Below are 13,710 nucleotides of genomic sequence, written 5' to 3' on the forward strand. Positions count from 1 at the left end.
CCTGCTGGTGGAGAACTAGTACTGCAGGCGGCCGAGGGGGGCGCATGCGCGGTGAGGCCCGGGGGCGCCCTCTGCCGCCTCCTGCTGGTGGAAAACGAGTACTGCAGGCGGCCGAGGGGGGCGCATGCGCGGTGGGGCCCGGGGGCGCCCTCTGCCGCCTCCTGCTGGTGGAAAACGAGTACTGCAGGCGGCCGTGGGGCCGTGCATGCGCGTTGCTTATTACGTCGTTGTTTTTTTTGCTGTGTAATTTCCTACGCTCCTAGATTTTTCTTCATATGTAAATCACACAGAATCACAGATCTTCTAGGTTGGAAGAGACCTCAAGATCATTGAGTCCAACCTCTGACCTAACACTAACGTTTGAGCTAATTCCCGTGGAAAATATTTCATTTACTTTCTTGGTTGTATTGTCCTTTCTATGTTCAAAGCTGAGGCATAAATACGGTAAATTTTACTTCTAGAAACACCCCAGTTCTTTTGTCTGCACTCTGCATGCTGTAAACTAGGGATAGGCACAAAAAAAAATAAATAAATAAATAAATAAAAGAACACAGCTGCTGCTGCTCCTGCTCTCTTTCTTGTGGTTTGCCCCCTCCTCTTTCCCAGGTGATTGGGTTTGGGTGCTGGGCGGGGCCAAATGGTATAGGAGCCCCAGGCACGGCATCAGAGAGCTCCTTCTGCCCGGGCTGCTCTTTGGGGTCAGTGCTTTGTTGATGCTTCTGTTAGCTACATGCAGGGTTCTTTTGGTGGGTCAGGGTCTGGTACGATCTTTTAGAGGAAACCGATCTAGTAGTATGTGCATTTATTGCTTGAAGCTCTTTGGAGGTGATTAATTGTTATAGCACATTTATGGATAGGATGTCAATGTTATTTTGTGCGTTTGCTTTGTTGTTCTAGGTCCCTCGTGATTTTTGCAGGGTTACAGGGCAGATGCCACCAGATCTACCCCTTTTGTTGTTTTTGTTTTGTTTGATTTTTTTTTTTCTTGATTTTTCTTTTTCTTTTTTGGAAGGGGGTTTGGGATTTGAGCATCTCAATTTTGCGGGTTTGGGATTTGAGCGTCTTAATTTATTGGGTTAGGGGTTTTAGGCATAGGACTTCAGGGGTTTAGTGTGGTAAATAGTTTGGGTTAGGTCCGTAGGGGTTTCGAGGATGTTTAGGGATAGGGCTTGAGGCTTTTTTGTGTAAGGGCGGGAAGGGCTAGGGTTACAGTGAGTGCTGTTAAATGTAGTTCTCGAAAACTCGGCCTCTGATTGGCCGTGCTGGCTGTCCAGGGAATTCTGGTAGGTGTAGTTTTCCGGCACCAGGCTTCCGGTAGGCCGTGTTGACTGCCCGGAGCATGCCGGGAGATGTAGTTCTGGGACTCCGAACTTCCGGGAGGCCATGTTGGGTGCCCGGAGCATGCCGGGCAATGTAGTTCTGGGCCTCCGGACCTCCGGGAGGCCATGTTGAGCGCCCAGAGCATGCCTGGAAATGAAGTTCTCGGGAACCAGGGTTGGGCTTAGGGACTAGGGCTGGGGCTAGGGTTAGAGTTTAGGGTGAGGGTTGGGGTTAGGGTTAGGGCTAGTGAATGCTGGTTCTCTGTGTTTGCAGATGACGGTGAGCGTGTTTAAACTAATTCCAGTTGAAGAAGTTTCAGTTACTTGCTTGGTGCCGTTATCAGTTCAACATTAAAAGCTGCAGCAAAAGCAAAAGGGGATTTTTGCTTCTAGAAACACCACAGGTCTCTTGTCTGCTCTCTGAATGTTTTTGAGATAAAACAGATTTTAAAAAACAAAGGAAAGGAAAGGAAAGGAAAACAAAACAAAACACAGCTGCTCCTTTTGCTCTCTTCCTACTTTCATGTGCTTTGCCCCTCCCCTTTCCCAGGTGATTGGGTTTGGGTGCTGGGCGGGGCTAAATGCTATATGAGCCCCAGGCATGCCATCAGAGAGCTCCTTCTGCCTGGGCTGCTCTTTTGGGGACAGTGCTTTGTTCTTCCTTCTGTCCGTTGCAGGGTTGTTTAGGCAGGCTGGAGTCTATGGATTTCTGGATTTTAAGTGCTTGGAATTCACTTAGGAGAGGGATGTTTAGTAGGGGCTGCTGGCTCAGTTTGGGGCGCGGTTGTCACTGCAGTTATTTTCCTACAGCCAATAGAGTAAAATTCCAGTTTGCCTTTTAGAGGTGCTATAAGTGGGTAAAGAGAACAGATGGAAGCGTGTGCCACGTGGGGTAGGCAAGCGGCTGAGGTACAGGAGGGGATGAGAGCATGTGATTTTTTTTCTGGGGATGAAATGGACTCAATTTTGTTGGTGTATAATCTGTTCTGCTCCTAGATTTTTCTTTCAATGTGAAGAAAAGTTTGAGCTAATTCCAGGTAAGAAAGTTCCAGTTACTTGCTGGGTCGTATTGTCCTTTTAATATTCAAAGCTACAGCAAAAGCGTGGGGATTGTTGCTTCTAGAAACACCCCAGTTTTCTTGTCTGCACTCTGCATGCCGTTGAGCTAAAGCAGACTAAAAAATAAATAAATACAGGAAACACACACACAAAAACCAACAATAACAAAAACAACAACAACAAAAAAAACACACCATTGGGTGATGTGTTGTGAACGCAACGATCATTTAATCCCTTTGTTTTCCCAGGTGGTGTGGATGATACTGGTTGCACTGTTGGAGCTTGGATTTGGAGAGGAACAGGTGAGCATAGTTGTATGTTGCATCAGCAGTAGTCAGTGTTGTGGAGAAGGTGGGCATCATGACCGGCATGCTAGTGAATGCTGGTACTCTGTTTTTGCAGCTGATGATGAGCCTGGCAATTGACTAAGATGACGACCAGTGCCTGTGTATTTCTTGAGGCGGAGGGAATTTACCATGCAGCAACCTGAGAGCTAAGTTGGGGGGCACCTGGTATTTGCATATCTGGGGTGGCTAATGGGAGCTGGGAGCCAGAGCAGCGTGGAGCCAGCTGGCTGAAAATACTTGGTGCCGCTGCGAGGGTGGTTCAGGCTGGGTCACGTTCAGGCTGCTTGTGGCTGGGTCACCAGGCTAATAGAAGCAGCGGGATTATTTTGTAGCGTGAGTGCGTGCGCCAGGCAGGACAGTTTCCTTCTGTTCGTCTGTCCTGTAGTGTTGCTTCTGCAATGTCTGTTCTGTGCTTCTCGGGTCTTGATATCCTTCTAGCTTTTTACACTGGACAGACCAGACAGGCGACTTGGTAGCGGTGCTGAAGGGCCTCAGTGCTTGTTTTGTCATCGTGGCTCTGATCCGAGCACTTCTTGTCTTGCAGTCGCTGCTTGAAGTGCAGTTCTGTTTCAGGTCTCGTGCATCATATTCGGTTTGAGATCGCATCTGTTTCCATCCTCGCTCTTGTGGAAGTCATCTGGGCCGCATCAGGAGCTCTTGCTTGGGAATTGATTTCCTAAGCGTCGTCTTATGTGATTAAGGAGGTATTGGGGAGGCAAGGACAGTCCCCAGACAAGGACTGTATATCTCGAAACAAGACACCGGAACTCACGATAAGGAAGCGGCAGACGGACAGAGAAACAAATGTAAGGACTATAAATCTCAAAACTGGACGTTGGAATTCATTATAAAGACACAACAAAGGGAAGAATTAGCAACAGCCAGCTCTTGCGATTAAGAAACATGCCAACTCAGCGGATTCCTGACCAAAGGTGAAAAGTACAATGTGAGGAAGACTCGGGGTCTTCCTCCCAAAGACCCCTGCCCACGTCCCAAAGGCCCCTGCCCACAGTTCTTGGGAGGCTCTACTCAGGCGCAAGGTGCCAAAAGGCTAATTAGCATGAGAAGCGAGGGAAGGCGGGGGTAGGCAATGAATATGTATAGACGCCGGTAGAATATTGATAGATTGATTGTATAAATTCAAGACTGCTTTCTGCTTTGGGTATGCACGATAGGTGGAGAGATCCCCCCGTGCATCCAGCGCTGCAATAAAGAATATACCGCTTAAAGGAATTTCGGCTTCGATCTTTGAATCATATGGGTTTTTCAGTCCCCATCCTTCTGGTCTCTTGTCTTGAAGGAAGGCTTTTTAGGCCTCCATCACCCCAGTTCTGGCAGTGTCTTCCAGTCGCGTGTCGTGACATTTGAGTCTCTCCTTGGGTCTGGTGCAGAGCACCTGTTGTGACTTGCTGTTGCCATAGGGCTTCCCTCCGGGGGTCACTTTTTCTTGCGCCTTGTGTTGTGTGTTTTGTTTGTAGTGTTTGTGGCGTGGCTGTGTGTGTATGTGTTTGGTCTGGAGCTGTCCTGCCTGGCAGTTAGTGATGACAGCTAACGTGGCAGTGCATGGGTGTGCTAATACATTGTCCGGACTGTGTTGGCGAAGACATCTGGTCTGCCTCTGGGCACGTACTGAAGGGCAGCAGGCACAGTCATCTCTGTGGTGTTTGTCAGATGTGCGTGTGGGGGGGAAGAGTTGAGCTGCTTGTGAGCAGCTGCTCGCATAGTGCTTGAACGGTGTGCTTGAGGAGGAGGTCTGTGGAATCTTGAAAGCTTACAGATAAGGGGTTTTTGAAACTTTTATTTTTATTTCTCTCCTGTCCCCAGTAGAGCGTAAACCTTTGGAGGAACCTGTCACAGGAAAGAGCTCCTTCCGGAACTGTTCAGCGCTCCGTAGGCAGCTCGGTGACTGGCTTGGTCTACTTCTGAGGTGTGCTGAGGTATGGGGGCTGCTGTTTTGAAATGATAATATTGTAAGCGGGGTCCCTTTGTGTTGTTGAGGGATGGGTGCTAATGCTGGCAGCTGAATGATTATCTTGTGACCGTTTTCATTTGTTAAAGCTGAAACACAGTGTACAACGCGGGACTTGACCGGAGCTGCTTTTGGCAAGGTGAGCGATGAACAGATGTAGCAGGTACTTTAGGGGTGCAGTTGTCACTGCAGTTACTTAACTGCACAAAGTACAGTAAAAATCCTGTTGATATTTCAGGGGTGTTGTAGCTGGCCTAAGAGAGCAGATGGAAGCATCTGCCTCGAGGGCAGGTGAGGGAGCAGAGGTTAGGGAGCAGATGAGAGTAACTGTCCCAGCTGTGCTGTGGCTTTGGATGCTGCTTCAGCCTATGCTTTTCTTTTTGTTTCACAGGTGTGTCGCACAGGCTCAGAGGGGCCAAGCTGCACTCTGAAGAGCAGCACGGGAAGGGCGGGCTGTTTGTGAGCTGGATTGGAGCAGAACTGCCAAGTAGCACGAGGTGACTGCGAAGGGTCTTGCTTTGCAGGTGCCATGGCAGGCTCTCCACAGAAGCGGTTGAGGATTTGAGAGGAGGTTGCAGATCATCGAGGAGCGACACGTGCAGGGACGGCTTGAAAACGGTATGGCTGCTTTCTCTTCTGTTTATCAGGTGTCCCAGGCGACGTGGGCTGTGATGTTAGCCTTTAGGATCGGAACAAAGCAGGTGCTGATGGCGGTCTTCTTCGGTAGGCAAAGAGGTGCCCGAAGCCCCCTCCTGTGCAGCCTGAGCACGCCTCGCTGAGGATGAAGCTTGCTTTCCAGCAGTTCTGGAAACTGTGTTGAGGCTGAAATGCTGCGTCTGTGTTCGGGTTGGGGTTGCACCTTGGTGAGTGTAGGGATGGGTTTTAAGTGGGTGCAGCGGAGGGCCCGGCCCCAGTGTCCTGTAGTGTGTTTTGACCCATCAGCATAGCCTTTTGGTTCTCAGATAGCCTGCTGAAGGAAGTGATTTTTGCTGCGAGTGGAACGGAATTGATTTTGTTGGCGTATAATCTGTTCTGCTCCTAGATTTTTCTTTCTGCGTAAATAAAAGTTTGAGCTAATTCGAGCTGAAAAAGCTTCAGTTACTTGCTTGGTTGTGTTGTCCTTTCAATATTCAAAGCTGCAGCAAAAGCATGGGGATTGTTGCTTCTAGAAACACCCCAGTTCTCCTGTCTGCCCTCTGCATGCTGTTGAGCTAAGCCTTATAAATAAGTAAATAAACCACAGCTGCTGCTCCTCCTCTTTCTACTTTCATGTGCTTTGCCCCTCCCCTTTCCCAGGTGATTGGGTTTGGGTGCTGGGTGGGACCAAAAGGTATATGAGCCCCAAGTATGCCGTCAGAGAGCTCCTTCTGCCTGGGCTGCTCTTTGGGGGTAAGTGCTTTGTTTTTCCTTCAGTCAGTTGCCGGGTTCTCTAGGCAGGCTGGAGTCTATGGATTTCTGGAATTCTAAGGGCTTGGAATTCACTTCATAGAGGGATATGTAGCAGAGGTTGCTGGCTCACTTTTTTTTTGGGATGGTGGGATACGCTCCTGTGTTTGATCTGTATTTTAATCTCTAGATGAATCAACCCACTTGTGTAACTCTCCAGAGGACTAAAACCAGCTTGATGACATGCTACAAGAGGCTTGACCGTGTTGGTGCAGTATTACCAAGAGACTGAGCGGGGTCACCTTTTTCATCTGCAAAGGGTATGTCTGCCATTACCCCTGCCGGGGCTGCTATGCATTCATGGCCTTGTGGCATTTGTGGACTTCAGTTTGTTTGTTTGTTTGTTTGTTTGTTTTATTTGTCTGGCTCTGGTCTCTGTGTTTGAGTCCTCTGCATGTGCCGCACTGTTTGCGTATCCATTGTGGATGTGACCTTCTCTCTTTGTTTCTTGTAGCTCAGGGCGTAGGCACGGAAGCTTGAACGAAGCATGAGGGTGAGTGGACAGCAGTGGGGGCCCCGAGTTGCTCGGTGGACTGTGTGAGTCTGCTTCAGCTGTCGGGCCGGCTTTGCAAGTGCCTTGCGACAGCAGAGTACGTCTCCTGCCACGTTTCTGACACGTGCCAGACGTCAGCGGTTCCAGGGTTCCAGTTCCTGAAATGCTGGAGATGCTCGGAGCACGAGAGGAGCTGGGGCGGCTTCGGGGGGCTGGGGGAGAGGGGACAGGGGAGAGGGGGGCGGCTGCGGCGGCGGGGGGGGGCAGAGAGGGCAGCAGGAGGAGGTGCCGTTGCGTGCGCGTGGCCGACGCCCCTCTGGATTGGCTGGAGTGCTCCGTCCCGAGGCATGCTGGGAGCTGTAGTTCTGCGCTGCCGGGCGGCCACGTGGGCTCCGGGCTGCGCGGCCGGGCCGGGGCCGGGCCGGGGCCGGGCCGTGCGCGCCGGGAGGCGCAGGTTGCCGCTGGCGGCGAGCGCGGTTGCCGGCGGTGAGGCGAGCGAGAGCCTCCGGGGGTGCCTCCTCGGAGCGTCGGGCCGGGAGGGGCGGGGGGTGTTGAGGCCGGGCGCGGGTCCTCGCTGCGCTTGATCGTTGGGCTGCGCCGCGCCGCGCCTCGGAGGCTTTCCTCTCCCTGCGTCCTGACAGCCGGCTCTCTCCTTGTGCTGCGGTTCACCGGGGCAGAAGCAGCTCCCCGCCGCTAGGACCCCTGCGGGGTTTGTTGCCGAGCGAAGGTGGCGCACCGGGTAAAGCGAGGAAAGCCGCAGCTGGCGTGCTGCGGTCGCAGGGTTCTCAGGAGAGAGAGCAGCCCGTCCGTCCCGACTGCCCAGGTAAGTCGCAGCGACCTCGGGGTGGAATCAAGGCGTGCTCGTAAGCTTCCTGCAGCCCCGGCTCAAAGGCTTCATTGAATTTGCGGAAGCGCGAGCTGCTCGGCGCTGGGAAGCGCAAAGGGAAGGAAGGCACGTAGTGCCTGCCGAGTCGTAGTAGCCTCTTAGACCTAGAATGAACTGGCCTGTCAGGCTCTGTCTGTTGCTCAGTCTTTGGTACGAGAGGCTAAACTTTGTCCCGCCTCAGCTTTCGGAGTTGTCCTAGGAATAGACCGGTGCTTGCGGGGCTTTCCAGGACGCTGGTTGCGGTCAGTGAGGACAGACGTGAGAGGCAATTTCTGTCTGTCTGTCTGTCTGTCTCTTGGTTATGTCCCAAGAGTTTTGCTTGAACTGTGTGCAATAAAGGAGGCCTTGGGCCTGTACTGAGCAGCGAGAGAGAGCAAAACTCTGCGTAAGCACTGGCCGTGGCAACGTTGCTTGGGAGTTGAGCGGCTGGGGGTCTTTCCAGAGGTGGGGGGTCTTCCCAGCGGAACTCGGTACGCAGGCAGAAACGTGACCTTCGAGGTCTTTGTTTGTCTTGCGCTGCAGCTGTGGTATTTGCCCCATAACTGTATGGAGTTGCTGAATTCTAGAGGGGATGATGATAGAGACGTCCCTGGTTCAGCCTTTTTTTGCCGCAGTCCTTGCAGAAGTTGTGGAAAAATGAGTAGTATCCTTCTCTTTAAGTTCACCTTTTAAAGAGTTCTTCCTGCAGACTCCTGTCTCCGTGGTTTAGGTACGTGATTTGTGTGAAACAGAGCCAGGCTTTCCTGTTAACGAGTGCCCTGATTGAAATTCCCTGTTGTTGGAGAACAAGAACCATCAGTGGTGCTTGGCAGTTTAAAACCTCTTGGCTTACGCAAAGGCTAACTTGCCAAAGCGAATGGGAAGTAGCCTAAAGTTCAGTAAATGCGCTGAATAGAAAAGGCCGTCTTCTTGACGGGAAAAGAGCTTTGCAGAACGTGAGCTTTGTTTCCCGTAGGGCTCCCTGCTTGCCCACCTGTTCAGCGATTACTGCAGGCTTTGACTGGTCCCCTCAGGCCCAATATCGCACACGTGCTGTGCTGCAGACGGTGCCTTAGCTTCCTTGCCGTCTCGTGCTGCGTTACTTGTACCTGCGGAAAACTTACTTCAGTGTCACAGAAACCCCGTGGGAAGCGTTCCCGACTCACGCCGGTAGGACCATCCCGTCGCGGCTGGTAAAATCCAGGAGCAGGACGATGCTTGGAAGAACGTCACCTATGGAGGAGAAGACAACAGTCTCCTTCCTGTTAGGCAACAGGTTTCCAAGACTGGTTTCCCCACCCCCCTGTGCGTTTTGAAGGAGGCAGTCCCTAAGCTGATGCAATCCAACTATCCAACTGCATCTAAGATGCTGGTTGTTACTTCCATAAGCTATAAAGGAACTTAATGTGTTCTGTGTTTTTAGGTCGAGGCTCGTGTGCGTGAGTTTGGCTTGTCGCGATGGCCGGTGTAGATGATCGCTCACGTGCCCCAAAGCTCCTTGTGCTGATGCTGGATCTGCCCCACGGTAAAGGACCGCATGCTGTGTGTTCAGCTTTTCTTCCTTACCGTGTCGTCCGTATGTATGTATGTATTTACTTCTCTGAAGGAAAGGGTGGATTTTTCGTGGGTCCCTCTGTGCGCGTCTCGAACCAGGCTGCAGTAAATACGCGTAAGCGAGTAGGCTGCTGCAGCGCGTCCTGGACAGTATCAGGGTGCTACTCTGCTAGCAGTGGAGAGCTGGGTGAAGGTGCCCAGGGTAAGGGCTTGTTCTGCCTCAAGTTGAACAGAAAGTTTCAGGAGTTGAGCATCCCAGGGGATGTTTGTAGGACTGCTGTTAGACGATAAAGGTTCGGATGGCTGTCGACGAAGGGGATTTTGTTGGTTCTTTTTCGATAGCTGTTCCTGCCAAAGATCGCGTCGGTCACAAAAGGTAGTAGTAACCTTGCGGTTTCTATGTTCTGTAGCGTTTGTACTAAAATACACTGGCAGATGAATAAATGAGCAGGTACAAATACACGTGACTCTGTAGCTGAGACTAAATAACGTGCAGTTTCTTCTGTGTTTTATCTTTCAAAGCACATTGTTGCTGAGCGCCTGAGCTTTTTGCTCGCATTACCGAGGAAAGGAATGGCAGTGCTTCTTCCCCCCTCATCTCTCTTTTTTTTTTTTTTTTTTTTTTTTCCCCCCCCTCTCTTCTTCCTCGATGACAGGGTACTCAATGTTTTCCTCGGATGTCCACGTGAAAAACGAAATAAATAAATAAATGCTGATGGTGAAGACACTGACAGAATTGGGTGACATTTTCAAGGTAGAGGAGGGGCGAAGAATGTGGAAATTCCTGGTACATTAGTGGTGCTCTGTTAACAAAACTGACGTATACGCCACTTGCTGTTCCTAGTTTTTTGGTTTGGTTTTCCTTTCAGTAGTCTCCCCGAAGGCTTTTGCGGACACACGGTGTATCTTTTCTGTTCTTCCAGTATTCGTTTGTCAGGAAAGACGACCATGCAATCCGAGGGCTGTGGACAACCATCTACCAGGTGGTTGTTGCAGCCTCCATCGGTCATGTTATTTGTGCTTTTAGCTCGCCCTCTCCTATATCTTGAGTTGAATTTCTTTTTTTTTTTTTTTTTTTTGGCAACGCTATGTTTGCAGTGATAGCATTGCTGCCGAGGTATTTTTGACTAAAAATGATCTTAACTGTAGTAGTGAATTCACAGAGTGTGGCTTTGTGTAACGACTCCCGCGATCACAACTTTTTTTTTTTTTTTTTTTCCTTTGTCACAGATAGGAGGAAAGCTCTTTCCGGAGAGATGGAAAGAAAGTTGTTTCAGAATACGTTCAGAATGTCTGAAGTTGTTTTGGAATTTTTTTTTGTTTTGTTTTTTTTTTTTTAGTAGTTAACGGTAGTACAGCCCACAGAGCAATTTCTTTGTGCGTGAGAACTCGCGGGTTAACTGAAAGTTACTTGTTTTATTATAAAACTAGGATTTGAAGCCACGGGCATTCAGAAATGCATATGATATGTCTTGTCACAATCTTCTAGATCAGCTAACCGGAATGAGAAGCAATCTTCTGAAAACACACAGGGATATCGTGGGGCAGGATGAAGGTAAATGGACACAATTATTTATTAATATTCTGGTACAGCTATTTAATTCACCTAAGTAGTGTTTCTGTCCTCGGTGTGGGAGAGGAAGTAGACTTTGCATCGTTTCTTGGGTCAGTCGTCCTTCCCTAGATTCCGAAGGAAAAGAATGAAATTTCTGCCTTCTGTCACAAAACATGTTGTGCGTGCTTGGAATTTGAAAATTCAGTTTCATGGGTGAGCTTTCCTGTGCAACAGGATGCAGTAGATGTTCTTATAGTGATGGTGAAAGGAAAGAGGGGCTTTATTTGCCTTTTGCTTTTCCTTTGTTTTGTAGAGGGAGGAAATAGTGATTTCTAGATCTTAAATGCTAACACTGGAAATGGAAGCATGCGAGGCTTGTATTTCCTTAGTCTTAAGGTAGACTAAATTTAGATACCTTGTTCTGCTGCAGACTGCCTTCACGGCGTTCCTGTTGCTCAAAGGGGAAATCATCAGGAGTAGTTGAAAATGATGCCTTCACCCCTTCGGGAGATTGATCCAGATCAACCAAAAAGGCTTCTTCATACACTTGGCAGTCTGTTCAAACAGGATGAGAAGGTAGGAGAAGTCTTGCTATCTGCTGTATCATTATTTGAAAAGTAACTGAATTGTAACACGGAGGCAAATACTCTGGTAGTGAATTGACGAAGCAATTGTTTTTTACTTATATTAAAAAAAAAAAAAAAAGTCTTTTCAGGGTACGATGATAGATGAAGCAGATAAATTTGTTGCTGGGCCTCAGAATAAGATCAAGCGTCCTGGAGAGCCCAATACTCCAGCATCACTAAAGAGAGAAGGCGTAGCACGTCGCCGCTATTGCGACGGCCACAGTCACTGTTGTGACAAACCATGTTGGTGGGAAAGGGCCACCCTGTGCTGCTGGATCTCCGTCACCATATCTGAACCTCAAAGGCATGCCAACAAATAAAGGTGTGTTGGAGTTGTTGTAGTACAGGAACTTGTGTGGTCATAAATGGACATAGTGTGCAGGAAAAAAAAAAAAAAGGTCTCCGTGCTTTCCGTGTTAATTCAAAAGGACACGTAAGTTTTAGAGTTAATTGGGACTGAATTTCTTTGGTCGGCTTAGACAAACAGGCTGTTGCTATAGGTAACGAAGTCCTGAATGAGCAATAATTTGGAACTGTTTCTAAAAAGTGCTGAAACCTTTCACCACGATGGTTTGGCGGTAGCAAGGATTTCATTTCAGCTTTTAATTCTCATTTGTGTATTCTATAGTGGGGAAGGGAGAAGTGGGGAAGGAAAGTGTGTAAAAAAAAAAAAAAAAAAAAAATTTAAATTTCTCACAAATAGTAATTTACCCACCTGTTGCAGCAGAGTCGAAAGAAAAATTTGCTGGAACTGGGGGAAGGAGGGGAAACTTTAGTTTGCTTTAGTCACTGAAATGGGAATACAGCAAATAACTTCACGACAGTCATATGAGACGGTAGCAGCCCAAAAGGAGGTATTCCTGTGGTTGCGTCAAAGGGTGAATAAAACTACTGAAGTGATCTGACAGTGCTGAGTAACTCTCTCCACAGTACTTTCAACAAGAAGGGATGCAGAATAATGTCCTTCTGTGTTTTTTGATCCTGCAGTTATATGCACTACTAAGCTCCTTCTTAATTTTCAGACACTGGTATCAGTACTGTCCAAGATGGTAATGGAGAGAAGAAAGCAGAAAACTGTCAGTTGCTGGAAGAGCAAATTGATGGCTTGTCTGTGCAAATGGCTTCTTCGGTTCCAGCTGTTAAGGGAGAGGATGAAATGTCACCTGGTGACTTAGACTCTCTACATGATGAGTTCAATTGCTTAAATGATGCAAAGATGGCTTGGATCGTAAACCTGGTACCAATGCACTTGTTCGAGGGCCTCTAAATTACAGCGTGGCTGGAGATGACCAAAAACGAGTGATGGAGTCTACTTCTGAATCTGTGCCAAATTGATTTAAAATAACACCTACAATGTTGGAGGGAAGCGATGCTGGTATTAAAATCAGAGTGGTGAAAGAGGTTTGCAAACGTGGAAGAAGTAAGTTCTTTATTAGTGTATTAAAAATAGGCTAGGGGTACAGAAGACTTTTTCTTGAAATGAGGATCTATTTTGAAAATAAAACCTCAGATTTGGAATGATTTTTGATTACTCGTGTACAAGTAGTGGAAGAACAAGAAAGTAAGTACATGTATTCACAGTCCAACTTTATATCCTCACCGTCCTTACTGCAGTACTCTTAAGCAGGCTTAGTCACAGCACCATTCGTGTTTTCATAGTTGCTTCAGAGAAGAAAACACAGAAACCAATGAAAAAATACTGTTGTTTCACATCTAAGGTGTCCGGTTCATTCTTTTGCGCTACTTTTTTTTTTTTTTTTTGTTAAACTTTATACGAGACAATCGTGCTCATGCTCCACATAGATCGGTCATCTTGTAAAGAGTAGTTATCTTAAACCTCTGCTTTCAAAAATGACAGCTCTAGGTTGAAACATGGCTCGGTATCCCTTTGTTTCTATTAACTGCTGATCATGGCAGCGTGTTCGTGGAGATACAAGGCTTCTCTGCTGATTAAACCTAGTCTGCATTTTCCAAGGGCAGGTGTTTCTAGATACTGCTCTTTTAAGAGAAGAAAATTCAGCGTTACATTTGAATATCAGCTAATCGATATCACTTCAAATTATTGGTATGCTGGCTTTTTTTTCTTACGTGCATTACTGTATGCAGAAATGGGAAACTCTAGGCTTTGTTGTTTTTCCTTTGGCTGTTGAGATTTACTGAAAATGCATTTACAAGATCTGTTTCTAATATCTGTTTGGATCTCTTGTTTAAGATCGTGAAAAAAATCTTCTCTCTTCTTGAGGAGGTACGTACAAGGACGGATGGAAACTCAGAAGTATTTCATTGAATTTGCTATAAGGGAAGGAGCAAGGTTTGTATAGATACGAATGATTCGGAGTTAAACGCTAACGTTGTTCATGATAGCAAATCTCAGTCTTTTCCAAAACAAGTGTTTTGTTTTGACATACTTAAATTATTACAGTTTCAGCGGTCAAACTGCCGTTGTATTTTCTGAAGTAAATGGTCGTTACCTAGAG

General features: G+C 47.9%; 1 long non-coding RNA gene across 1 annotated transcript; it reads left to right on the top strand.

The window, feature by feature from the left end:
• Positions 1-634: 634 nt before the first annotated feature.
• LOC311432412 lies at positions 635-3,958 on the top strand. Its single transcript, XR_014690043.1, has 4 exons — positions 635-698; positions 2,316-2,356; positions 2,627-2,680; positions 2,781-3,958. It is a non-coding gene; the product is annotated as an uncharacterized lncRNA (long non-coding RNA).
• Positions 3,959-13,710: the final 9,752 nt, after the last annotated feature.

Source organism: Aythya ferina (assembly GCF_964211825.1).
Source record: "Aythya ferina genome assembly, chromosome: 2".
NCBI lineage: Eukaryota > Metazoa > Chordata > Aves > Anseriformes > Anatidae > Aythya > Aythya ferina.